General features: G+C 49.9%; 50 non-coding genes across 50 annotated transcripts; all 50 read left to right on the top strand.

Moving 5' to 3' along the window:
• The first annotated feature begins 760 nt into the window (after nt 1–760).
• On the top strand, nt 761–832 carry TRNAE-UUC (transfer RNA glutamic acid (anticodon UUC)). The gene has a single exon. It is a non-coding gene; the product is annotated as a tRNA-Glu (tRNA).
• Nucleotides 833–1,313: 481 nt separating this feature from the next.
• Nucleotides 1,314–1,385, top strand: TRNAE-CUC (transfer RNA glutamic acid (anticodon CUC)). The gene has a single exon. It is a non-coding gene; the product is annotated as a tRNA-Glu (tRNA).
• Nucleotides 1,386–1,498: 113 nt separating this feature from the next.
• On the top strand, nt 1,499–1,570 carry TRNAE-CUC (transfer RNA glutamic acid (anticodon CUC)). Its single transcript has one exon. It is a non-coding gene; the product is annotated as a tRNA-Glu (tRNA).
• Nucleotides 1,571–2,412: 842 nt separating this feature from the next.
• TRNAE-UUC (transfer RNA glutamic acid (anticodon UUC)) lies at nt 2,413–2,484 on the top strand. The gene has a single exon. It is a non-coding gene; the product is annotated as a tRNA-Glu (tRNA).
• Nucleotides 2,485–2,965: 481 nt separating this feature from the next.
• Nucleotides 2,966–3,037, top strand: TRNAE-CUC (transfer RNA glutamic acid (anticodon CUC)). Its single transcript has one exon. It is a non-coding gene; the product is annotated as a tRNA-Glu (tRNA).
• Nucleotides 3,038–3,147: 110 nt separating this feature from the next.
• Nucleotides 3,148–3,219, top strand: TRNAE-CUC (transfer RNA glutamic acid (anticodon CUC)). The gene has a single exon. It is a non-coding gene; the product is annotated as a tRNA-Glu (tRNA).
• Nucleotides 3,220–3,332: 113 nt separating this feature from the next.
• TRNAE-CUC (transfer RNA glutamic acid (anticodon CUC)) lies at nt 3,333–3,404 on the top strand. The gene has a single exon. It is a non-coding gene; the product is annotated as a tRNA-Glu (tRNA).
• A 111-nt stretch (nt 3,405–3,515) lies between these two features.
• On the top strand, nt 3,516–3,587 carry TRNAE-CUC (transfer RNA glutamic acid (anticodon CUC)). Its single transcript has one exon. It is a non-coding gene; the product is annotated as a tRNA-Glu (tRNA).
• A 110-nt stretch (nt 3,588–3,697) lies between these two features.
• Nucleotides 3,698–3,769, top strand: TRNAE-CUC (transfer RNA glutamic acid (anticodon CUC)). Its single transcript has one exon. It is a non-coding gene; the product is annotated as a tRNA-Glu (tRNA).
• Nucleotides 3,770–3,882: 113 nt separating this feature from the next.
• On the top strand, nt 3,883–3,954 carry TRNAG-UCC (transfer RNA glycine (anticodon UCC)). Its single transcript has one exon. It is a non-coding gene; the product is annotated as a tRNA-Gly (tRNA).
• A 1,411-nt stretch (nt 3,955–5,365) lies between these two features.
• On the top strand, nt 5,366–5,437 carry TRNAE-UUC (transfer RNA glutamic acid (anticodon UUC)). The gene has a single exon. It is a non-coding gene; the product is annotated as a tRNA-Glu (tRNA).
• A 113-nt stretch (nt 5,438–5,550) lies between these two features.
• Nucleotides 5,551–5,622, top strand: TRNAE-CUC (transfer RNA glutamic acid (anticodon CUC)). Its single transcript has one exon. It is a non-coding gene; the product is annotated as a tRNA-Glu (tRNA).
• A 478-nt stretch (nt 5,623–6,100) lies between these two features.
• Nucleotides 6,101–6,172, top strand: TRNAE-CUC (transfer RNA glutamic acid (anticodon CUC)). The gene has a single exon. It is a non-coding gene; the product is annotated as a tRNA-Glu (tRNA).
• Nucleotides 6,173–6,285: 113 nt separating this feature from the next.
• TRNAE-UUC (transfer RNA glutamic acid (anticodon UUC)) lies at nt 6,286–6,357 on the top strand. Its single transcript has one exon. It is a non-coding gene; the product is annotated as a tRNA-Glu (tRNA).
• A 483-nt stretch (nt 6,358–6,840) lies between these two features.
• TRNAE-CUC (transfer RNA glutamic acid (anticodon CUC)) lies at nt 6,841–6,912 on the top strand. The gene has a single exon. It is a non-coding gene; the product is annotated as a tRNA-Glu (tRNA).
• Nucleotides 6,913–7,022: 110 nt separating this feature from the next.
• On the top strand, nt 7,023–7,094 carry TRNAE-CUC (transfer RNA glutamic acid (anticodon CUC)). Its single transcript has one exon. It is a non-coding gene; the product is annotated as a tRNA-Glu (tRNA).
• A 110-nt stretch (nt 7,095–7,204) lies between these two features.
• On the top strand, nt 7,205–7,276 carry TRNAE-UUC (transfer RNA glutamic acid (anticodon UUC)). The gene has a single exon. It is a non-coding gene; the product is annotated as a tRNA-Glu (tRNA).
• A 113-nt stretch (nt 7,277–7,389) lies between these two features.
• On the top strand, nt 7,390–7,461 carry TRNAE-CUC (transfer RNA glutamic acid (anticodon CUC)). Its single transcript has one exon. It is a non-coding gene; the product is annotated as a tRNA-Glu (tRNA).
• A 482-nt stretch (nt 7,462–7,943) lies between these two features.
• TRNAE-CUC (transfer RNA glutamic acid (anticodon CUC)) lies at nt 7,944–8,015 on the top strand. The gene has a single exon. It is a non-coding gene; the product is annotated as a tRNA-Glu (tRNA).
• A 478-nt stretch (nt 8,016–8,493) lies between these two features.
• TRNAE-CUC (transfer RNA glutamic acid (anticodon CUC)) lies at nt 8,494–8,565 on the top strand. Its single transcript has one exon. It is a non-coding gene; the product is annotated as a tRNA-Glu (tRNA).
• Nucleotides 8,566–8,678: 113 nt separating this feature from the next.
• On the top strand, nt 8,679–8,750 carry TRNAE-UUC (transfer RNA glutamic acid (anticodon UUC)). The gene has a single exon. It is a non-coding gene; the product is annotated as a tRNA-Glu (tRNA).
• A 483-nt stretch (nt 8,751–9,233) lies between these two features.
• On the top strand, nt 9,234–9,305 carry TRNAE-CUC (transfer RNA glutamic acid (anticodon CUC)). Its single transcript has one exon. It is a non-coding gene; the product is annotated as a tRNA-Glu (tRNA).
• A 293-nt stretch (nt 9,306–9,598) lies between these two features.
• Nucleotides 9,599–9,670, top strand: TRNAE-UUC (transfer RNA glutamic acid (anticodon UUC)). Its single transcript has one exon. It is a non-coding gene; the product is annotated as a tRNA-Glu (tRNA).
• Nucleotides 9,671–9,966: 296 nt separating this feature from the next.
• TRNAE-CUC (transfer RNA glutamic acid (anticodon CUC)) lies at nt 9,967–10,038 on the top strand. The gene has a single exon. It is a non-coding gene; the product is annotated as a tRNA-Glu (tRNA).
• A 293-nt stretch (nt 10,039–10,331) lies between these two features.
• On the top strand, nt 10,332–10,403 carry TRNAE-CUC (transfer RNA glutamic acid (anticodon CUC)). The gene has a single exon. It is a non-coding gene; the product is annotated as a tRNA-Glu (tRNA).
• A 110-nt stretch (nt 10,404–10,513) lies between these two features.
• Nucleotides 10,514–10,585, top strand: TRNAE-UUC (transfer RNA glutamic acid (anticodon UUC)). The gene has a single exon. It is a non-coding gene; the product is annotated as a tRNA-Glu (tRNA).
• A 300-nt stretch (nt 10,586–10,885) lies between these two features.
• Nucleotides 10,886–10,957, top strand: TRNAE-CUC (transfer RNA glutamic acid (anticodon CUC)). Its single transcript has one exon. It is a non-coding gene; the product is annotated as a tRNA-Glu (tRNA).
• A 110-nt stretch (nt 10,958–11,067) lies between these two features.
• On the top strand, nt 11,068–11,139 carry TRNAE-UUC (transfer RNA glutamic acid (anticodon UUC)). Its single transcript has one exon. It is a non-coding gene; the product is annotated as a tRNA-Glu (tRNA).
• Nucleotides 11,140–12,174: 1,035 nt separating this feature from the next.
• On the top strand, nt 12,175–12,246 carry TRNAE-UUC (transfer RNA glutamic acid (anticodon UUC)). Its single transcript has one exon. It is a non-coding gene; the product is annotated as a tRNA-Glu (tRNA).
• Nucleotides 12,247–12,546: 300 nt separating this feature from the next.
• Nucleotides 12,547–12,618, top strand: TRNAE-CUC (transfer RNA glutamic acid (anticodon CUC)). The gene has a single exon. It is a non-coding gene; the product is annotated as a tRNA-Glu (tRNA).
• Nucleotides 12,619–12,728: 110 nt separating this feature from the next.
• Nucleotides 12,729–12,800, top strand: TRNAE-UUC (transfer RNA glutamic acid (anticodon UUC)). Its single transcript has one exon. It is a non-coding gene; the product is annotated as a tRNA-Glu (tRNA).
• An 851-nt stretch (nt 12,801–13,651) lies between these two features.
• Nucleotides 13,652–13,723, top strand: TRNAE-CUC (transfer RNA glutamic acid (anticodon CUC)). Its single transcript has one exon. It is a non-coding gene; the product is annotated as a tRNA-Glu (tRNA).
• A 111-nt stretch (nt 13,724–13,834) lies between these two features.
• Nucleotides 13,835–13,906, top strand: TRNAE-CUC (transfer RNA glutamic acid (anticodon CUC)). The gene has a single exon. It is a non-coding gene; the product is annotated as a tRNA-Glu (tRNA).
• A 297-nt stretch (nt 13,907–14,203) lies between these two features.
• TRNAE-CUC (transfer RNA glutamic acid (anticodon CUC)) lies at nt 14,204–14,275 on the top strand. The gene has a single exon. It is a non-coding gene; the product is annotated as a tRNA-Glu (tRNA).
• Nucleotides 14,276–14,386: 111 nt separating this feature from the next.
• TRNAE-CUC (transfer RNA glutamic acid (anticodon CUC)) lies at nt 14,387–14,458 on the top strand. The gene has a single exon. It is a non-coding gene; the product is annotated as a tRNA-Glu (tRNA).
• A 110-nt stretch (nt 14,459–14,568) lies between these two features.
• TRNAE-CUC (transfer RNA glutamic acid (anticodon CUC)) lies at nt 14,569–14,640 on the top strand. The gene has a single exon. It is a non-coding gene; the product is annotated as a tRNA-Glu (tRNA).
• A 113-nt stretch (nt 14,641–14,753) lies between these two features.
• Nucleotides 14,754–14,825, top strand: TRNAE-UUC (transfer RNA glutamic acid (anticodon UUC)). The gene has a single exon. It is a non-coding gene; the product is annotated as a tRNA-Glu (tRNA).
• Nucleotides 14,826–15,308: 483 nt separating this feature from the next.
• Nucleotides 15,309–15,380, top strand: TRNAE-CUC (transfer RNA glutamic acid (anticodon CUC)). The gene has a single exon. It is a non-coding gene; the product is annotated as a tRNA-Glu (tRNA).
• A 293-nt stretch (nt 15,381–15,673) lies between these two features.
• On the top strand, nt 15,674–15,745 carry TRNAE-UUC (transfer RNA glutamic acid (anticodon UUC)). Its single transcript has one exon. It is a non-coding gene; the product is annotated as a tRNA-Glu (tRNA).
• A 668-nt stretch (nt 15,746–16,413) lies between these two features.
• Nucleotides 16,414–16,485, top strand: TRNAE-CUC (transfer RNA glutamic acid (anticodon CUC)). Its single transcript has one exon. It is a non-coding gene; the product is annotated as a tRNA-Glu (tRNA).
• Nucleotides 16,486–16,596: 111 nt separating this feature from the next.
• On the top strand, nt 16,597–16,668 carry TRNAE-CUC (transfer RNA glutamic acid (anticodon CUC)). Its single transcript has one exon. It is a non-coding gene; the product is annotated as a tRNA-Glu (tRNA).
• An 850-nt stretch (nt 16,669–17,518) lies between these two features.
• Nucleotides 17,519–17,590, top strand: TRNAE-UUC (transfer RNA glutamic acid (anticodon UUC)). The gene has a single exon. It is a non-coding gene; the product is annotated as a tRNA-Glu (tRNA).
• A 300-nt stretch (nt 17,591–17,890) lies between these two features.
• Nucleotides 17,891–17,962, top strand: TRNAE-CUC (transfer RNA glutamic acid (anticodon CUC)). The gene has a single exon. It is a non-coding gene; the product is annotated as a tRNA-Glu (tRNA).
• Nucleotides 17,963–18,072: 110 nt separating this feature from the next.
• TRNAE-UUC (transfer RNA glutamic acid (anticodon UUC)) lies at nt 18,073–18,144 on the top strand. Its single transcript has one exon. It is a non-coding gene; the product is annotated as a tRNA-Glu (tRNA).
• Nucleotides 18,145–18,438: 294 nt separating this feature from the next.
• TRNAE-UUC (transfer RNA glutamic acid (anticodon UUC)) lies at nt 18,439–18,510 on the top strand. Its single transcript has one exon. It is a non-coding gene; the product is annotated as a tRNA-Glu (tRNA).
• A 481-nt stretch (nt 18,511–18,991) lies between these two features.
• On the top strand, nt 18,992–19,063 carry TRNAK-CUU (transfer RNA lysine (anticodon CUU)). Its single transcript has one exon. It is a non-coding gene; the product is annotated as a tRNA-Lys (tRNA).
• A 111-nt stretch (nt 19,064–19,174) lies between these two features.
• On the top strand, nt 19,175–19,246 carry TRNAE-CUC (transfer RNA glutamic acid (anticodon CUC)). Its single transcript has one exon. It is a non-coding gene; the product is annotated as a tRNA-Glu (tRNA).
• A 482-nt stretch (nt 19,247–19,728) lies between these two features.
• Nucleotides 19,729–19,800, top strand: TRNAE-CUC (transfer RNA glutamic acid (anticodon CUC)). The gene has a single exon. It is a non-coding gene; the product is annotated as a tRNA-Glu (tRNA).
• A 665-nt stretch (nt 19,801–20,465) lies between these two features.
• TRNAE-UUC (transfer RNA glutamic acid (anticodon UUC)) lies at nt 20,466–20,537 on the top strand. The gene has a single exon. It is a non-coding gene; the product is annotated as a tRNA-Glu (tRNA).
• A 482-nt stretch (nt 20,538–21,019) lies between these two features.
• On the top strand, nt 21,020–21,091 carry TRNAE-CUC (transfer RNA glutamic acid (anticodon CUC)). Its single transcript has one exon. It is a non-coding gene; the product is annotated as a tRNA-Glu (tRNA).
• Nucleotides 21,092–21,201: the final 110 nt, after the last annotated feature.

Here is a 21,201-nt window from a genome sequence, read left to right on the forward strand (position 1 = left end):
CGATCGCTCCGTCCCTCCGTTCTACAGCATGATCTAGTGTCTAGGATACCTATGGCGCTCTCACCCAGGAGGCCTGCATCTGATTCCCGGTGTCGGAAGTATTTTTTCATCTGCTATTATCAAGTCTCCAATTTGCGCATGCTATATAACTTCAATGCTTTTACGCTGTTGGCCGAATGGCTAAGCGATCGCTCTGTCCCACTCCGTTCTCCGGCATGGTCTAGTGGCTTGGATACCTGGCTCTCACCCAGGAGGCCTGGATTCGATTCCCGGTGTGGGAAGTATTTTCTTTTATCTGCTGTTTTCAAGCCTCCAATTTGCGCATGCTTTGTAACTTCAATACTTTTACCCTGTTGGCCGAATATCTAAGCGATCGCTCCGTCCCTCTCCGTTCTCCGGCGTGGTCTAGTGGCTAGGATATCTGGCTCTCACCCAGGAGAACCTGGTTCGATTCTTGGTGTCGGAAGTATTCTTTTATCTGCTGTCATCAAGTCTCCAATTTGCGCACGGTATGTAACTTCAAGTTTTACCCTGTTGGCCGAATGGCTAAGCGATCTCTCCGTTCCTCTCCGTTCTCTGGCATGGTCTAGTGTCTAGGATACCTGGCTCTCACCCAGGAAGCCCGGTTGCGATTCCTGGGGTCGGGAGTATTTTTTTTTATCAGCTATCATCAAGTCTCCAAATTGCGCACGCTATGTATCTTCAATACTTCTACCTTGTTGGCCGAATGGCTAAGCGATCGCTCCGTCCTTCTCCGTTCTCCGGCATGGTCTAGTGGCTAGAATACCTGGCTTTCACCCAGGAGGCCCTGGTTCGATTCCCGGTGTCGGAAGTATTTTCTTTTATCTGCTGTCTTCAAGCCTCCAATTTGCGCATGCTTTGTAACTTCAATACTTTTACCCTGTTGGCCGAATGGCTAAGCGATCGCTCCCTCCCTCTCAAATCTCTGGCATGGTCTAGTGGCTAGGATACCTGGCTCTCACCCAGCAGGCCCGGGTACGATTCCCGGTGTCAGAAGTTTTTTCTTTTATCTGCTGTCATCAAGTCTCCGATTTGCGCACGGTATGTAACTTCAATAGTTTTACCCTGTTGGCCGAATGGCTAAGCAATCTCTCCGTCCCTCTCCGTTCTCCGGCATGTTCTAGTGTCTAGGATACCTGGCTCTCACCCAGGAAGCCCGGTTGCGATTCCTGGGGTCGGGAGTATTTTTTTATCAGCTATCATCAAGTCTCCAAATTGCGCACGCTATGTATCTTCAATACTTCTACCTTCTTGGCCGAATGGCTAAGCGATCGCTCCGTCCTTCTCCGTTCTCCGGCATGGTCTAGTGGCAAGGATACCTGGCTCTCACCCAGGAGGCCCAGGTTTGATTCCCGGTGTCGGAAGTATTTTCTTTTATCTGCTATCATCAAGTCTCCAATTTGCGCAGGCTATGTAACTTCAATACTTTTACCCTGTTGGCCGAATCGCTAAGCGATCGCTCCGTCCCTCTCCGTTCTCCGGCGTGGTCTAGTGGCTAGGATATCTGGCTCTCACCCAGGAGACCCTGGTTCGATTCTTGGTGTCGGAAGTATTCTTTTATCTGCTGTCATCAAGTCTCCAATTTGCGCATACTATTTAACTTCAATACTTTTACCCTGTTGGCCGAATGGCTAAGCGATCGCTCAGTCCCTCTCCGTTCTCCGGCAGGGTCTAGTGGCTAGAATACCTAGCTCTCACCCAGGAGGCCTGGATTCGATTCCCGGTGTCGGAAGTATTTTTTATCTGCTATTATCAAGTCTCCAATTTGCGCATGCTATATAACTTCAATACTTTTACGCTGTTGGCCGAATGGCTAAGCGATCGCTCTGTCCCTCTCCGTTCTCTGGCATGGTCTAGTGGCTTGGATACCTGGCTCTCACCCAGGAGGCCTGGATTCGATTCCCGGTGTGGGAAGTATTTTCTTTTATCTGCTGTTTTCAAGCCTCCAATTTGCGCATGCTTTGTAACTTCAATACTTTTACCCTGTTGGCCGAATATCTAAGCGATCGCTCCGGCCCTCTCCGTTCTCCGGCGTGGTCTAGTGGCTAGGATATCTGGCTCTCACCCAGGAGAACCTGGTTCGATTCTTGGTGTCGGAAGTATTCTTTTATCTGCTGTCATCAAGTCTCCAATTTGCGCACGGTATGTAACTTCAAGTTTTACCCTGTTGGCCGAATGGCTAAGCGATCTCTCCTTTCCTCTCCGTTCTCCGGCATGGTCTAGTGTCTAGGATACCTGGCTCTCACCCAGGAAGCCCGGTTGCGATTCCTGGGGTCGGGAGTATTTTTTTATCAGCTATCATCAAGTCTCCAAATTGCGCACGCTATGTATCTTCAATACTTCTACCTTGTTGGCCGAATGGCTAAGCGATCGCTCCGTCCTTCTCCGTTCTCCGGCATGGTCTAGTGGCTAGGATACCTGGCTTTCACTCAGGAGGCCCTGGTTCGATTCCCGGTGTCGGAAGTATTTTCTTTTATCTGCTGTCTTCAAGCCTCCAATTCGCGCATGCTTTGTAACTTCAATACTTTTACCCTGTTGGCCGAATGGCTAAGCGATCGCTCCCTCCCTCTCAAATCTCTGGCATGGTCTAGTGGCTAGGATACCTGGCTCTCACCCAGCAGGCCCGGGTACGATTCCCGGTGTCAGAAGTTTTTTCTTTTATCTGCTGTCATCAAGTCACCAATTAGCGCACGGTATGTAACTTCAATAGTTTTACCCTGTTGGCCCAATATCTAAGCGATCGCTCCGTCCCTCTCCGTTCTCCGGCGTGGTCTAGTGGCTAGGATATCTGGCTCTCACCCAGGAGAACCTGGTTCGATTCTTGGTGTCGGAAGTATTCTTTTATCTGCTGTCATCAAGTCTCCAATTTGCACACGGTATGTAACTTGAATAGTTTCACCCTGTTGGCTGAATGGCTAAGCAATCGCTCCGTCCCTCTCCGTTCTCTGGCATGGTCTAGTGGCTTGGACACCTGGCTCTCACCCAGGAGGCCCGGGTACGATTCCCGGTGTCGGAAGTATTTTTTATCTGCTATTATCAAGTATCCAATTTACGCACGCTATGTAACTTCAATACTTTTACCCTGTTGGCCAAATGGCTAAGTGATCGCTCCGTCCCTCTCTGTTCTCCAGCATGGTCTAGTGGCTAGGATACCTGGCTCTCACCCAGGCAGCCCAGGTTCGATTCCCGGTGTCGGAAGTATTTTCTTTTATCTGCTATCATCAAGTCTCCAATTTGCGCACGCTATGCAACTTCAATACTTTTACCCTGTTGGCCGAATCGCTAAGCGATCGCTCCGTCCCGCTCCGTTCTCCGGCGTGGTCTAGTGGCTAGGATATCTGGCTCTCACCCAGGAGACCCTGGTTCGATTCTTGGTGTCGGAAGTATTCTTTTATCTGCTGTCATCAAGTCTCCAATTTGCGCACGGTATGTAACTTGAATGGTTTCTCCCTGTTGGCTGAATGGCTAAGCGATCGCTCCGTCCCTCTTTGTTCTCTGGCATGGTCTAGTGGCTTGGACACCTGGCTCTCACCCAGGAGGCCTGGATTCGATTCCCGGTGTCGGAAGTATTTTTTATCTGCTATTATCAAGTATCCAATTTACGCACGCTATGTAACTTCAATACTTTTACCCTGTTGGCCAAATGGCTAAGTGATCGCTCCGTCCCTCTCCGCTCTCCGGCATGGTCTAGTGGCTAGGATACCTGGCTCTCACCCAGGAGGCCGGGGTTCGATTCCCGGTGTCGGAAGTATTTTCTTTTATCTGCTATCATCAAGTCTCCAATTTGCGCACGCTATGTGACTTCAATACTTTTACCCTGTTGGCCGAATCGCTAAGCGATCGCTCCGTCCCTCTCCGTTCTCCGGCATGGTCTAGTGGCTAGGATACCTGGCTTCCACCCAAGAGGCCCGGGTTCGATTCCCGGTGTCTGAAATATTTTCTTTTATCAGCTGTCATCAAGTCTCCAATTTGCGCACGCTATGTAACTTCAATAGTTTTACCCTGTTGGCCGAATGGCTAAGTGATCGCTCCGTCCCTCTCCGTTCTACAGCATGGTCTAGTGTCTAGGATACCTGGCTTTCACACAGGAGGCCCGGGTTCGATTCCCGGTGTCGGAAGTATTTTCTTTCATCTGCTGTCATCAAGTCTCCAATTTGCGCACGCTATGTAACTTCAATAGTTTTACCCTGTTGGCCGAATGGCTAAGCGATCGCTCCGTTCCTCTCCGTTCTACAGCATGGTCTAGTGTCTAGGATACCTATGGCGCTCTCACCCAGGAGGCCCGCGTCCGATTCCCGGTGTCGGAAGTATTTTTTCATCTGCTATCATCAAGTCTCCAATTTGCGCATGCTATATAACTTCAATACTTTTACCCTGTTGGCCGAATGGCTAAGCGATCGCTCTGTCCCTCTCCGTTCTCCGGCATGGTCTAGTGGCTTGGATACCTGGCTCTCACCCAGGAGGCCCGCGTGCGATTCCCGGTATCGGAAGTATTTTTTTTATCTGCTGTCATCAAGTCTCCAATTTGCGCACGGTATGTAACTTGAATAGTTTCACCCTGTTGGCCGAATGGCTAAGCGATCGCTCCGTCCCTCTACGTTCTCTCGTTCTCTGGCATGGTCTAGTGGCTTGGACACCTGGCTCTCACCCAGGAGGCCCGCGTCTGATTCCCGGTGTCGGAAGTATTTTTTCATCTGCTATTATCAAGTCTCCAATTTGCGCATGCTATATAACTTCAATACTTTTACGCTGTTGGCCGAATGGCTAAGCGATCGCTCTGTCCCTCTCCGTTCTCTGGCATGGTCTAGTGGCTTGGATACCTGGCTCTCACCCAGGAGGCCTGGATTCGATTCCCGGTGTGGGAAGTATTTTCTTTTATCTGCTGTTTTCAAGCCTCCAATTTGCGCATGCTTTGTAACTTCAATACTTTTACCCTGTTGGCCGAATATCTAAGCGATCGCTCCGTCCCTCTCCGTTCTCCGGCGTGGTCTAGTGGCTAGGATATCTGGCTCTCACCCAGGAGAACCTGGTTCGATTCTTGGTGTCGGAAGTATTCTTTTATCTGCTGTCATCAAGTCTCCAATTTGCGCACGGTATGTAACTTCAAGTTTTACCCTGTTGGCCGAATGGCTAAGCGATCTCTCCTTTCCTCTCCGTTCTCCGGCATGGTCTAGTGTCTAGGATACCTGGCTCTCACCCAGGAAGCCCGGTTGCGATTCCTGGGGTCGGGAGTATTTTTTTTTATCAGCTATCATCAAGTCTCCAAATTGCGCACGCTATGTATCTTCAATACTTCTACCTTGTTGGCCGAATGGCTAAGCGATCGCTCCGTCCTTCTCCGTTCTCCGGCATGGTCTAGTGGCTAGGATACCTGGCTTTCACCCAGGAGGCCCTGGTTCGATTCCCGGTGTCGGAAGTATTTTCTTTTATCTGCTGTCTTCAAGCCTCCAATTCGCGCATGCTTTGTAACTTCAATACTTTTACCCTGTTGGCCGAATGGCTAAGCGATCGCTCCCTCCCTCTCAAATCTCTGGCATGGTCTAGTGGCTAGGATACCTGGCTCTCACCCAGCAGGCCCGGGTGCGATTCCCGGTGTCAGAAGTTTTTTCTTTTATCTGCTGTCATCAAGTCTCCAATTAGCGCACGGTATGTAACTTCAATAGTTTTACCCTGTTGGCCCAATATCTAAGCGATCACTCCGTCCCTCTCCGTTCTCCGGCGTGGTCTAGTGGCTAGGATATCTGGCTCTCACCCAGGAGAACCTGGTTCGATTCTTGGTGTCGGAAGTATTCTTTTATCTGCTGTCATCAAGTCTCCAATTTGCACACGGTATGTAACTTGAATAGTTTCACCCTGTTGGCTGAATGGCTAAGCGATCGCTCCGTCCCTCTCCGTTCTCTGGCATGGTCTAGTGGCTTGGACACCTGGCTCTCACCCAGGAGGCCCGGGTACGATTCCCCGTGTCGGAAGTATTTTTTATCTGCTATTATCAAGTATCCAATTTACGCACGCTATGTAACTTCAATACTTTTACCCTGTTGGCCAAATGGCTAAGTGATCGCTCCGTCCCTCTCTGTTCTCCGGCATGGTCTAGTGGCTAGGATACCTGGCTCTCACCCAGGAGGCCCGGGTTCGATTCCCGGTGTCGGAAGTATTTTTTTTTATCTGCTATCATCAAGTCTCCAATTTGCGCACGCTATGTAACTTCAATACTTTTACCCTGTTGGCCGAATCGCTAAGCGGTCGCTCCGTCCCTCTCCGTTCTCCGGCATGGTCTAGTGGCTAGGATACCTGGCTTTCACCCAGGAGGCCCGGGTTTGATTCCTGGTGTCGGAAGTATTCTCTTTTATCTGCTGTCATCAAGTCTCCAATTTGCGCACGCTATCTAACTTCAATAGTTTTACCCTGTTGGCCGAATGGCTAAGCGATCGCTCCGTCCCTCTCCGTTCTACAGCATGGTCTAGTGTCTAGGATACCTATGGCGCTCTCACCCAGGAGGCCCGCGTCCGATTCCCCGTGTCGGAAGTATTTTTTCATCTGCTATCATCAAGTCTCCAATTTGCGCATGCTATATAACTTCAATACTTTTACCCTGTTGGCCGAATGGCTAAGCGATCGCTCTGTCCCTCTCCGTTCTCCGGCATGGTCTAGTGGCTTGGATACCTGGCTCTCACCCAGGAGGCCTGCATGCGATTCCCGGTATTGGAAGTATTTTTTTATCTGCTATCATCAAGTCTTCAATTTGCGCATACTGTATAACTTCAATACTTTTACCCTGTTGGCCGAATGGCTAAGCGATCGCTCAGTCCCTCTTCGTTCTCCGGCATGGTCTAGTGGCTAGGATACCTAGCTCTCACCCAGGAGGCCTGGATTCGATTCCCGGTGTCGGAAGTATTTTTTATCTGCTATTATCAAGTATCCAATTTACGCACGCTATGTAACTTCAATACTTTTACCCTGTTGGCCAAATGGCTAAGCGATCGCGCCGTCCCTCTCCGTTCTCCGGCATGGTCTAGTGGCTAGGATACCTGGCTCTCACCCAGGAGGCCCGGGTACGATTCCCGGTGTCGGAAGTATTTTTTATCTGCTATTATCAAGTATCCAATTTACGCACGCTATGTAACTTCAATACTTTTACCCTGTTGGCCAAATGGCTAAGCGATCGCTCCGTCCTTCTCCGTTCTCCGGCATGGTCTAGTGGCTAGAATACCTGGCTTTCACCAAGGAAACCCGGGTTCGATTCCCGGTGTCGGAAGTATTTTCTTTTATCTGCTGTCATCAAGTCTCTAATATGCGCACGCTATGTAACTTGAATAGTTTCACCCTGTTGGCCGAATGGCTAAGCGATCGCTCCGTCCCTCTACGTTCTCTGGCATGGTCTAGTGGCTTGGACACCTGGCTCTCACCCAGGAGGCCCGGGTACAATTCCCGGTGTCGGAAGTATTTTTTATCTGCTATTATCAAGTATCCAATTTACGCACGCTATGTAACTTCAATACTTTTACCCTGTTGGCCAAATGGCTAAGCGATCGCTCCGTCCTTCTCCGTTCTCCAGCATGCTCTAGTGGCTAGGATACCTGGCTTTCACCCAGGAGGCCCGGGTTTGATTCCCGGTGTCAGAAGTATTTTCTTTTATCTGCTGTCATCAAGTCTCCAATTTGCGCACGCTATGTAACTTCAATAGTTTTACCCTGTTGGCCAAATGGCTAAGCGATCGCTTCGTCCCTCTCCATTCTACAGCATGATCTAGTGTCTAGGATACCTATGGCGCTCTCACCCAGGAGGCCCGCGTCCGATTCCCGGTGTCGGAAGTATTTTTTCATCTGCTATCATCAAGTCTACAATTTGCGCATGCTATATAACTTCAATACTTTTACCCTGTTGGCCGAATGGCAAAGCGATCGCTCAGTCCCTCTCCGTTCTCCGGCATGGTCTAGTGGCTAGGATACCTAGCTCTCACCCAGGAGGCCTGGATTCGATTCCCGGTGTCGGAAGTATTTTCTTTTATCTGCTGTCTTCAAGCCTCCAATTTGCGCATGCTTTGTAACTTCAATACTTTTACCCTGTTGGCCGAATATCTAAGCGATCGCTCCGTCCCTCTCCGTTCTCCGGCGTGGTCTAGTGGCTAGGATATCTGGCTCTCACCCAGGAGACCCTGGTTCGATTCGTGGTGTCGGAAGTATTCTTTTATCTGCTGTCATCAAGTCTCTAATTTGCGCACAGTATGTAACTTGAATAGTTTCACCCTGTTAGCCGAATGGCTAAGCGATCGCTCTGTCCCTCTCCGTTCTCTGGCATGTTCTAGTGGCTTGGACACCTGGCTCTCACCCAGGAGGCCCGGGTACGATTCCCGGTGTCGAAAGTATTTTTTATCTGCTATTATCAAGTATCCGATTTACACACGCTATGTAACTTCAATACTTTTACCCTGTTGGCCAAATGGCTAAGTGATCGCTCCGTCCCTCTCCGTTCTCCGGCATGGTCTAGTGAATAGGATACCTGGCTCTCACCCAGGAGGCCCGGGTTCGATTCCCGGTGTCGGAAGTATTTTCTTTTATCTGCTATCATCAAGTCTCCAATTTGCGCACGCTATGTAACTTCAATACTTTTACCCTGTTGGCCGAATCGCTAAGCGATCGCTCCGTCCCTCTCCGTTCTCCGGCATGGTCTAGTGGCTAGGATACCTGGCTTTCACCCAGGAGGCCCGGGTTCGATTCCCGGTGTCAGAAGTATTTTCTTTTATCTGCTATCATCAAGTCTCCAATTTGCGCACGCTATGTAACTTCAATAGTTTTACCCTGTTGGCCGAATGGCTAAGCGATCGCTCTGTCCCTCTCCGTTCTACAGCATGGTCTAGTGTCTAGGATACCTATGGCGCTCTCACCCAGGAGGCCCGCGTCCGATTCCCGGTGTCGAAAGTATTTTTTCATCTGCTATCATCAAGTCTCCAATTTGCGCGTGCTATATAACTTCAATACTTTTACCCTGTTGGCCGAATGGCTAAGCGATCGCTCTGTTCCTCTCCGTTCTCCGGCATGGTCTAGTGGCTTGGATACCTGGCTCTCACCCAGGAGGCCCGCTTGCGATTCCCGGTATCGGAAGTATTTTTTTATCTGCTATCATCAAGTCTCCAATTTGCGCATACTATATAACTTCAATACTTTTACCCTGTTGGCCAAATGGCTAAGCGATCGCTCAGTCCCTCTCCGTTCTCCGGCATGGTCTAGTGGCTAGGATACCTAGCTCTCACCCAGGAGGCCTGGATTCGATTCCCGGTGCCGGAAGTATTTTTTTATCTGCTGTCATCAAGTCTCCAATTTGCGCACGGTATGTAACATGAATAGCTTCACCCTGTTGGCCGAATGGCTAAGCGATCGCTCCGTCCCTCTACGTTCTCTGGCATGGTCTAGTGGCTTGGACACCTGGCTCTCACCCAAGAGGCCCGGGTACGATTCGCGGTGTCGGAAGTATTTTTTATCTGCTATTATCAAGTATCCAATTTACGCACGCTATGTTACTTCAATACTTTTACCCTGTTGGCCAAATGGCTAAGCGATCGCTCCGTCCTTCTCCGTTCTCCGGCATGGTCTAGTGGCTAGGATACCTGGCTTTCACCCAGGAGTCCCAGGTTCGATTCCCGATGTCGGAAGTATTTTCTTTTATCTGCTGTCATCAAGTCTCATTTGCGCACGCTACGTAACTTCAATAGTTTTACCCTGTTGGCCGAATGGCTAAGCGATCGTTCCCTCCCTCTCCGTTCTACAGCATGATCTAGTGTCTAGGATACCTAGCTCTCACCCAGGAGGCCTGGAATCGATTCCCGGTGTCGGAAGTATTTTCTTTTATCTGCTGTCTTCAAGCCTCCAATTTGCGCATGCTTTATAACTTCAATACTTTTACCCATTTGGCCGAATATCTAAGCGATCGCTCCGTCCCTCTCCGTTTTCCGGCATGGTCTAGTGGCTAGGATATCTGGCTCTCACCCAGGAGACCCTGGTTCGATTCTTGGTGCCGGAAGTATTCTTTTATCTGCTGTCATCAAGTCTCCAATTTGCGCACGGTATGTAACTTGAATAGTTTCACCCTGTTGGCTGAATGGCTAAGCGATCGCTTCGTCCCTCTCCGTTCTCTGGCATGGTCTAGTGGCTTGGACACCTGGCTCTCACCCAGCAGGCCCGGGTACGATTCCCGGTGTCGGAAGTATTTTTTATCTGCTATTATCAAGTATCCAATTTACGCACGCTATGTAACTTCAATACTTTTACCCTGTTGGCCAAATGGCTAAGTGATCGCTCCGTCCCTCTCTGTTCTCCGGCATGGTCTAGTGGCTAGGATACCTGGCTCTCACCCAGGAGGCCCGGGTTCGATTCCCGGTGCCGGAAGTATTTTCTTTTATCTGCTATCAAGTCTCCAATTTGCGCACGCTATGTAACTTCAATACTTTTACCCTGTTGGCCGAATCGCTAAGCGATCGCTCCGTCCCTCTCCGTTCTCCGGCATGGTCTAGTGGCTAGGATACCTGGCTTTCACCCAGGAGGCCCGGGTTCGATTCCCGGTGTCGGAAGTATTTTCTTTTATCTGCTGTCATCAAGTCTCCAATTTGCGCACGCTATCTAACTTCAATAGTTTTACCCTGTTGGCCGAATGGCTAAGCGATCGCTCCGTCCCTCTCTGTTCTACAGCATGGTCTAGTGTCTAGGATACCTATGGCGCTCTCACCCAGGAGGCCCGCGTCCGATTCCCGGTGTCGGAAGTATTTTTTCATCTGCTATCATCAAGTCTCCAATTTGCGCATGCTATATAACTTCAATACTTTTACCCTGTTGGCCGAATGGCTAAGCGATCGCTCTGTCCCTCTCCGTTCTCCGGCATGGTCTAGTGGCTAGGATACCTGGCTCTCACCCAGGAGGCCCGGGTACGATTCCCGGTGTCGGAAGTATTTTTTATCTGCTATTATCAAGTATCCAATTTACGCACGCTATGTAACTTCAATACTTTTACTCTGTTGGCCAAATGGCTAAGCGATCGCTCAGTCCCTCTCCGTTCTCCGGCATGGTCTAGTGGCTAGGATACCTGGCTTTCACCCAGGAGGCCCGGGTTCGATTCCCGGCGTCGGAAGTATTTTTTTATCTGCTGTCATCAAGTCTCCAATTTGCGCACGGTATGTAACTTGAATAGTTTCCCCCTGTTGGCCGAATGGCTAAGCGATCGCTCCGTCCCTCTACGTTCTCTGGCATGGTCTAGTGACTTGGACACCTGGCTCTCACCCAGGAGGCCCGGGTTCGATTTTCGGTGTCGGAAGTATTTTCTTTTATCTGCTGTCATCAAGTCTCCAATTTGCGCACGCAATGTAACTTCAATAGTTTTACCCTGTTGGCTGAATGGCTAAGCGATCGCTCCGTCCCTCTCCGTTCTACAGCATGATCTAGTGTCTAGGATACCTGTGGCGCTCTCACCCAGGAGGCCCGCGTCTGATTCCCGGTGTCGGAAGTATTTTTTTACCTGCTATCATCAAGTCTCCAATTTGCGCATACAATATAACTTCAATACTTTTACCCTGTTGGCCGAATGGCAAAGCGATCGCTCAGTCCCTCTCCGTTCTAAGGCATGGTCTAGTGGCTAGGATACCTAGCTCTCACCCAGGAGGCCTGGATTCGATTCCCGGTGTCGGAAGTATTTTCTTTTATCTGCTGTCTTCAAGCCTCCAATTTGCGCATGCTTTGTAACTTCGATACTTTTACCCTGTTGGCCGAATATCTAAGCGATCGCTCCGTCCCTCTCCGTTCTCCGGTGTGGTCTAGTGGCTAGGATATCTGGCTCTCACCCAGGAGACCCTGGTTCGATTCTTGGTGTCGGAAGTATTCTTTTATCTGCTGTCATCAAGTCTCCAATTTGCGCACGGTATGTAACTTCAATAGTTTTACCCTGTTGGCCGAATGGCTAAGCGATCTCTCCGTACCTCTCCGTTCTCCGGCATGGTCTAGTGTCTAGGATGCCTGGCTCTCACCCAGAAAGCCCGGTTGCGATTCCTGGGGTCGGGAGTATTTTTTTTATCAGCTATCATCAAGTCTCCAAATTGCGCACGCTATGTAACTTCATTACTTTTACCCTGTTGGCCGAATCGCTAAGCGATCGCTCCGTCCCTCTCCGTTCTCCGGCATGGTCTAATGGCTAGGATACCTGGCTTTCACCCAGGAGGCCCGGGTTCGATTCCCGGTGTCGGAAGTATTTTCTTTTATCTGCTGTCATCAAGTCTCCAATTTGCGCACGCTATCTAACTTCAATAGTTTTACCCTGTTGGCCGAATGGCTAAGCGATCGCTCCGTCCCTCTCTGTTCTACAGCATGGTCTAGTGTCTAGGATACCTATGGCGCTCTCACCCAGGAGGCCCGCGTCCGATTCCCGGTGTCGGAAGTATTTTTTCATCTGCTATCATCAAGTCTCCAATTTGCGCATGCTATATATCTTCAATACTTTTACCCTGTTGGCCGAATGGCTAAGCGATCGCTCTGTCCCTCTCCGTTCTCCGGCATGGTCTAGTGGCTAGGATACCTGGCTCTCAACCAGGAGGCCCGGGTACGATTCCCGGTGTCGGAAGTATTTTTTATCTGCTATTATCAAGTATCCAATTTACGCACGCTATGTAACTTCAATACTTTTACTCTGTTGGCCAAATGGCTAAGCGATCGCTGAGTCCCTCTCCGTTCTCCGGCATGGTCTAGTGGCTAGGATACCTGGCTTTCACCCAGGAGGCCCGGGTTTGATTCCCGGCGTCGGAAGTATTTTTTTATCTGCTGTCATCAAGTCTCCAATTTGCGCACGGTATGTAACTTGAATAGTTTCCCCCTGTTGGCCGAATGGCTAAGCGATCGCTCCGTCCCTCTACGTTCTCTGGCATGGTCTAGTGACTTGGACACCTGGCTCTCACCCAGGAGGCCCGGGTTCGATTTTCGGTGTCGGAAGTATTTTCTTTTATCTGCTGTCATCAAGTCTCCAATTTGCGCACGCTATGTAACTTCAATAGTTTTACCCTGTTGGCTGAATGGCTAAGCGATCGCTCCGTCCCTCTCCGTTCTACAGCATGATCTGGTGTCTAGGATACCTGTGGCGCTCTCACCCAGGAGGCCCGCGTCTGATTCCCGGTGTCGGAAGTATTTTTTTACCTGCTATCATCAAGTCTCCAATTTGCGCATACAATATAACTTCAATACTTTTACCCTGTTGGCCGAATGGCAAAGCGATCGCTCAGTCCCTCTCCGTTCTAAGGCATGGTCTAGTGGCTAGGATACCTAGCTCTCACCCAGGAGGCCTGGATTCGATTCCCGGTGTCGGAAGTATTTTCTTTTATCTGCTGTCTTCAAGCCTCGAATTTGCGCATGCTTTGTAACTTCGATACTTTTACCCTGTTGGCCGAATATCTAAGCGATCGCTCCGTCCCTCTCCGTTCTCCGGTGTGGTCTAGTGGCTAGGATATCTGGCTCTCACCCAGGAGACCCTGGTTCGATTCTTGGTGTCGGAAGTATTCTTTTATCTGCTGTCATCAAGTCTCCAATTTGCGCACGGTATGTAACTTCAATAGTTTTACCCTGTTGGCCGAATGGCTAAGCGATCTCTCCGTACCTCTCCGTTCTCCGGCATGGTCTAGTGGCTAGGATACCTGGCTCTCACCCAGGAGGCCCGGGTTCAATTCCCGGTGTCAGAAGTATTTTTTTATCTGCTGTCATCAAGTCTCCGATTTGCGCACGCTATGTAACTTCAATAGTTTTACCCTGTTGGTCGAATGACTAAGCGATCGCTCCGTCCCTCTCCGTTCTCCGGCATGGTCTAGTGGCTAGGATACCTGGCTCTCACCCAGGAGGCCCGGGTTCAATTCCCGGTGTCAGAAGTATTTTTTTATCTGCTGTCATCTAGTCTCCGATTTGCGCACGCTATGTAACTTCAATAGTTTTACCCTGTTGGCCGAATGGCTAAGCGATCGCTCCGTCCCTCTCCATTCTACTGCATGGTCTAGTGTCTAGGATACCTACGGCGCTCTCACCCAGGAGGCCCACGTGCGATTCCTGGTGTCGGAAGTATTTTTTATCTGCTATCATCAAGTCTCCAATTTGCGCATGCTTTGTAACTTCAATACTTTTACCCTGTTGGCCGAATATGTAAGCGATCGCTCCGTCCCTCTCCGTTCTCCGGCGTGGTCTAGTGGCTAGGATATCTGGCTCTCACCCAGGAGACCCTGGTTCGATTCTTGGTGTCGGAAGTATTCTTTTATCTGCTGTCATCAAGTCTCTAATTTGCGCACGGTATGTAACTTGAATAGTTTCACCCTGTTGGCCGAATAGCTAAGCGATCGCTCTGTCCCTCTCCGTTCTCTGGCATGGTCTAGTGGCTTGGACACCTGGCTCTCACCCAGGAGGCCCGGGTACGATTCCCGGTGTCGAAAGTATTTTTTATCTGCTATTATCAAGTATCCGATTTACACACGCTATGTAACTTCAATACTTTTACCCTGTTGGCCAAATGGCTAAGTGATCGCTCCGTCCCTCTCCGTTCTCCGGCATGGTCTAGTGAATAGGATACCTGGCTCTCACCCAGGAGGCCCGGGTTCGATTCCCGGTGTCGGAAGTATTTTCTTTTATCTGCTATCATCAAGTCTCCAATTTGCGCACGCTATGTAACTTCAATACTTTTACCCTGTTGGCCGAATCGCTAAGCGATCGCTCCGTCCCTCTCCGTTCTCCGGCATGGTCTAGTGGCTAGGATACCTGGCTTTCACCCAGGAGGCCCGGGTTCGATTCCCGGTGTCAGAAGTATTTTCTTTTATCTGCTATCATCAAGTCTCCAATTTGCGCACGCTATGTAACTTCAATAGTTTTACCCTGTTGGCCGAATGGCTAAGCGATCGCTCTGTCCCTCTCCGTTCTACAGCATGGTCTAGTGTCTAGGATACCTATGGCGCTCTCACCCAGGAGGCCCGCGTCCGATTCCCGGTGTCGAAAGTATTTTTTCATCTGCTATCATCAAGTCTCCAATTTGCGCGTGCTATATAACTTCAATACTTTTACCCTGTTGGCCGAATGGCTAAGCGATCGCTCTGTCCCTCTCCGTTCTCCGGCATGGTCTAGTGGCTTGGATACCTGGCTCTCACCCAGGAGGCCCGCGTGCGATTCCCGGTATCGGAAGTATTTTTTTATCTGCTATCATCAAGTCTCCAATTTGCGCATACTATATAACTTCAATACTTTTACCCTGTTGGCCGAATGGCTAAGCGATCGCTCAGTCCCTCTCCGTTCTCCGGCATGGTCTAGTGGCTAGGATACCTAGCTCTCACCCAGGAGGCCTGGATTCGATTCCCGGTGCCGGAAGTATTTTTTTATCTGCTGTCATCAAGTCTCCAATTTGCGCACGGTATGTAACATGAATAGCTTCACCCTGTTGGCCGAATGGCTAAGCGATCGCTCCGTCCCTCTACGTTCTCTGGCATGGTCTAGTGGCTTGGACACCTGGCTCTCACCCAAGAGGCCCGGGTACGATTCGCGGTGTGGGAAGTATTTTTTATCTGCTATTATCAAGTATCCAATTTACGCACGCTATGTAACTTCAATACTTTTACCCTGTTGGCCAAATGGCTAAGCGATCGCTCCGTCCTTCTCCGTTCTCCGGCATGGTCTAGTGGCTAGGATACCTGGCTTTCACCCAGGAGTCCCAGGTTCGATTCCCAGTGTCGGAAGTGTTTTCTTTTATCTGCTGTCATCAAGTCTCCAATTTGCGCACGCTACGTAACTTCAATAGTTTTACCCTGTTGGCCGAATGGCTAAGCGATGGCTCCGTCCCTCTCCGTTCTACAGCATGATCTAGTGTCTAAGATACCTATGGCGCTCTCACCCAGGAGGCCCGCGTCTGATTCCCGGTGTCGGAAGTATTTTTTCTCCTGCTATCATCAAGTCTCCAATTTGCGCATGCTATATAACTTCAATACTTTTACGCTGTTGGCCGAATGGCTAAGCGATCGCTCTGTCCCTCTCCGTTCTCCGGCATGGTCTAGTGGCTTGGATACCTGGCTCTCACCCAGGAGGCCCGCGTGCGATTCCCGGTGTCGGAAGTATTTTTTTACCTGCTATCATCAAGTCTCCAATTTGCGCATACTATATAACTTCAATACTTTTACCCTGTTGGCCGAATGGCAAAGCGATCGCTCAGTCCCTCTCCGTTCTCTGGCATGGTCTAGTGGCTAGGATACCTAGCTCTCACCCAGGAGGCCTGGAATCGATTCCCGGTGTCGGAAGTATTTTCTTTTATCTGCTGTCTTCAAGCCTACAATTTGCGCATGCTTTATAACTTCAATACTTTTACCCATTTGGCCGAATATCTAAGCGATCGCTCCGTCCCTCTCCGTTCTCCGGCATGGTCTAGTGGCTAGGATATCTGGCTCTCACCCAGGAGACCCTGGTTCGACTCTTGGTGTCGGAAGTATTCTTTTATCTGCTGTCATCAAGTCTCCAATTTGCGCACGGTATGTAACTTGAATAGTTTCACCCTGTTGGCTGAATGGCTAAGCGATCGCTTCGTCCCTCTCCGTTCTCTGGCATGGTCTAGTGGCTTGGACACCTGGCTCTCACCCAGGAGGCCCGGGTACGATTCCCGGTGTCGGAAGTATTTTTTATCTACTATTATCAAGTATCCAATTTACGCACGCTATGTAACTTCAATACTTTTACCCTGTTGGCCAAATGGCTAAGTGATCGCTCCGTCCCTCTCTGTTCTCCGGCATGGTCTAGTGGCTAGGATACCTGTGGCGCTCTCACCCAGGAGGCCCGCGTCTGATTCCTGGTGTCGGAAGTATTTTTTTACCTGCTATCATCAAGTCTCCAATTTGCGCATACAATATAACTTCAATACTTTTACCCTGTTGGCCGAATGGCAAAGCGATCGCTCAGTCCCTCTCCGTTCTAAGGCATGGTCTAGTGGCTAGGATACCTAGCTCTCACCCAGGAGGCCTGGATTCGATTCCCGGTGTCGGAAGTATTTTCTTTTATCTGCTGTCTTCAAGCCTCCAATTTGCGCATGCTTTGTAACTTCGATACTTTTACCCTGTTGGCCGAATATCTAAGCGATCGCTCCGTCCCTCTCCGTTCTCCGGTGTGGTCTAGTGGCTAGGATATCTGGCTCTCACCCAGGAGACCCTGGTTCGATTCTTGGTGTCGGAAGTATTCTTTTATCTGCTGTCATCAAGTCTCCAATTTGCGCACGGTATGTAACTTCAATAGTTTTACCCTGTTGGCCGAATGGCTAAGCGATCTCTCCGTACCTCTCCGTTCTCCGGCATGGTCTAGTGTCTAGGATGCCTGGCTCTCACCCAGAAAGCCCGGTTGCGATTCCTGGGGTCGGGAGTATTTTTTTTTATCAGCTATCATCAAGTCTCCAAATTGCGCACGCTATGTAACTTCAATACTTTTACCCTGTTGGCCGAATCGCTAAGCGATCGCTCCGTCCCTCTCCGTTCTCCGGCATGGTTTAATGGCTAGGATACCTGGCTTTCACCCAGGAGGCCCGGGTTCGATTCCCGGTGTCGGAAGTATTTTCTTTTATCTGCTGTCATCAAGTCTCCAATTTGCGCACGCTCTCTAACTTCAATAGTTTTACCCTGTTGGCCGAATGGCTAAGCGATCGCTCCGTCCCTCTCTGTTCTACAGCATGGTCTAGTGTCTAGGATACCTATGGCGCTCTCACCCAGGAGGCCCGCGTCCGATTCCCGGTGTCGGAAGTATTTTTTCATCTGCTATCATCAAGTCTCCAATTTGCGCATGCTATATAACTTCAATACTTTTACCCTGTTGGCCGAATGGCTAAGCGATCGCTCTGTCCCTCTCCGTTCTTCGGCATGGTCTAGTGGCTAGGATACCTGGCTCTCACCCAGGAGGCCCGGGTACGATTCCCGGTGTCGGAAGTATTTTTTATCTGCTATTATCAAGTATCCAATTTACGCACGCTATGTAACTTCAATACTTTTACCCTGTTGGCCAAATGGCTAAGCGATCGCTCCGTCCTTCTTCGTTCTCCGGCATAGTCTAGTGGCTAGGATACCTGGCTTTCACCCAGGAGGCCCGGGTTCGATTCACGGCGTCGGAAGTATTTTTTTTATCTGCTGTCATCAAGTCTCCAATTTGCGCACGGTATGTAACTCGAATAGTTTCCCCCTGTTGGCCGAATGGCTAAGCGATCGCTCCGTCCCTCTACGTTCTCTGGCATGGTCTAGTGACTTGGACACCTGGCTCTCACCCAGGAGGCCCGGGTACGATTCCCGGTGTCGGAAGTATTTTTTATCTGCTATTATCAAGTATCCAATTTACGCACGCTATGTAACTTCAATACTTTTACTCCGTTGGCCAAATGGCTAAGCGATCGCTCAGTCCCTCTCCGTTCTCCGGCATGGTCTAGTGTCTAGGATACCTGGCTTTCACCCAGGAGGCCCGGGTTCGATTCCCGGCGTCGGAAGTATTTTTTTATCTGCTGTCATCAAGTCTCCAATTTGCGCACGGTATGTAACTTGAATAGTTTCCCCCTGTTGGCCGAATGGCTAAGCGATCGCTCCGTCCCTCTACGTTCTCTGGCATGGTCTAGTGACTTGGACACCTGGCTCTCACCCAGGAGGCCCGGTTGCGATTCCCGGTGTCGGAGGTATTTTCTTTTATATGCTATCATCAAGTCTCCAATTTGCGCATGGTATGTAACTTCAATAGTTTTACCGTGTTGGTCAAATGGCTAAGCGATCGCTCCGTCCATTTGCGTTCTCCGGCGTGGTCTAGTGGCTAGGATATCTGGCTCTCACCCAGGAGACCCGGGTTCGATTCGCGGTGTCAGAATTATTTTCTTTTATCTGCTATTATCAAGCCTCCAAATTGCGCACGCTGTATAACTGCAATACTTTTACCCTGTTGGTCGAATGACTAAGCGATCGCTCCGTCCCTCTCCGTTCTCCGGCATGGTCTAGTGGCTAGGATACCTGGCTCTTACCCAGGAGGCCCGGGTTCAATTCCCGGTGTCAGAAGTATTTTTTTATCTGCTGTCATCAAGTCTCCGATTTGCGCACGCTATGTAACTTCAATAGTTTTACCCTGTTGGTCGAATGACTAAGCGATCGCTCCGTCCCTCTCCGTTCTCCGGCATGGTCTAGTGGCTAGGATACCTGGCTCTCACCCAGGAGGCCCGGGTTCAATTCCCGGTGTCAGAAGTATTTTTTTATCTGCTGTCATCTAGTCTCCGATTTGCGCACGCTATGTAACTTCAATAGTTTTACCCTGTTGGCCGAATGGCTAAGCGATCGCTCCGTCCCTCTCCATTCTACTGCATGGTCTAGTGTCTAGGATACCTACGGCGCTCTCACCCAGGAGGCCCACGTGCGATTCCTGGTGTCGGAAGTATTTTTTATCTGCTATCATCAAGTCTCCAATTTGCGCATACGATATAACTTCAATACTTTTACCCTGTTGGCCGAATGGCTAAGCGATCGCTCAGTCCCTCTCCGTTCTCCGGCATGGTCTAGTGGCTAGGATACCTAGCTCTCACCCTGGAGGCCTGGATTCGATTCCCGGTGTCGGAAGTATTTTCTTTTATCTGCTGTCTTCAAGCCTCCAATTTGCGCATGGTTTGTAACTTCAATACTTTTACCCTGTTGGCCAAATGGCTAAGCGATCGCTCCGTCCCTCTCCGTTCTCCGGCATGGTCTAGTGGCTAGGATACCTGGCTCTCACCCAGGAGGCCCGGGTTCGATTCCCGGTGTCGGAAGTATTTTCTTTTATCTGCTATCATGAAGTCTCCAATTTGCGCACGCTATGTAACTTCAATACTTTTACCTTGTTGGCCGAATCGCTAAGCGATCGCTCCGTCCCTCTCCGCTCTCCGGCATGGTCTAGTGGCTAGGATACCTGGCTCTCATCAGGAGGCCCGGGTTCGATTTGCGGTGTCGGAAGTATTTTCTTTTAGCTGCTGTCATCAAGTCTTCAATTTGCGCACGGTATGTAACTTCAATAGTTTTACCCTGTTGGTCGAATGGCTAAGCGATCTCTCCGTCCTCTCCGTTCTCCCGCATGGTCTATTGTCTAGGATACCTGGCTCTCACCCAGGAAGCCCGGTTGCGATTCCTGCGGTCAGGAGTATTTTCTTTTATCAGCTATCATCAAGTCTCCAATTTGCGCACGGTATGTAACTTCAATAGTTTCACCCTGTTGGCTGAATGGCTAAGCGATCTCTCCGTCCCTCTCCGTTCTCCGGCACGGTCTAGTGTCTAGGATGCCTGGCTCTCACCCAGAAAGCCCGGTTGCGATTCCTGGGGTCGGGAGTATTTTTTTTATCAGCTATTATCAAGTCTCCAAATTGCGCACGCTATGTATCTTCAATACTTCTACCTTGTTGGCCGAATGGCTAAGCGATCGCTCCGTCCTTCTTCATTCTCCGGCATGGTCTAATGGCTAGGATACCTGGCTTTCACCCAGGAGGCCCTGGTTCGATTCCCGGTGTCGGAAGTATTTTCTTTTATCTGCTGTCTTCAAGCCTCCAATTTGCGCATGCTTTGTAACTTCAATACTTTTACCCTGTTGGCCGAATGGCTAAGCGATCGCTCCGTTACTCTCCGTTTCCCGCATGGTCTAGTGTCTAGGATACCTGGCTCTCACCCAGGAGGCCCGGTTGCGATTCCCGGTGTCGGAGGTATTTTCTTTTATATGCTATCATCAAGTCTCCGATTTGCGCATGGTATGTAACTTCAATAGTTTTACCGTGTTGGTCAAATGGCTAAGCGATCGCTCCGTCCCTTTGTGTTCTCCGGCGTGGTCTAGTGGCTAGGATATCTGGCTCTCACCCAGGAGACCCGGGTTCGATTCGCGGTGTCAGAATTATTTTCTTTTATCTGCTATTATCAAGTCTCCAAATTGCGCACGCTGTATAACTGCAATACTTTTACCCTGTTGGTCGAATGACTAAGCGATCGCTCCGTCCCTCTCCGTTCTCCGGCATGGTCTAGTGGCTAGGATACCTGGCTCTCACCCAGGAGGCCCGGGTTCAATTCCCGGTGTCAGAAGTATTTTTTATCTGCTGTCATCAAGTCTCCGATTTGCGCACGCTATGTAACTTCAATAGTTTTACCCTGTTGGTCGAATGACTAAGCGATCGCTCCGTCCCTCTCCGTTC

This window comes from Rhipicephalus microplus, chromosome 3 (assembly GCF_043290135.1).
Source record: "Rhipicephalus microplus isolate Deutch F79 chromosome 3, USDA_Rmic, whole genome shotgun sequence".
In the NCBI taxonomy this organism is placed as follows: domain Eukaryota; kingdom Metazoa; phylum Arthropoda; class Arachnida; order Ixodida; family Ixodidae; genus Rhipicephalus; species Rhipicephalus microplus.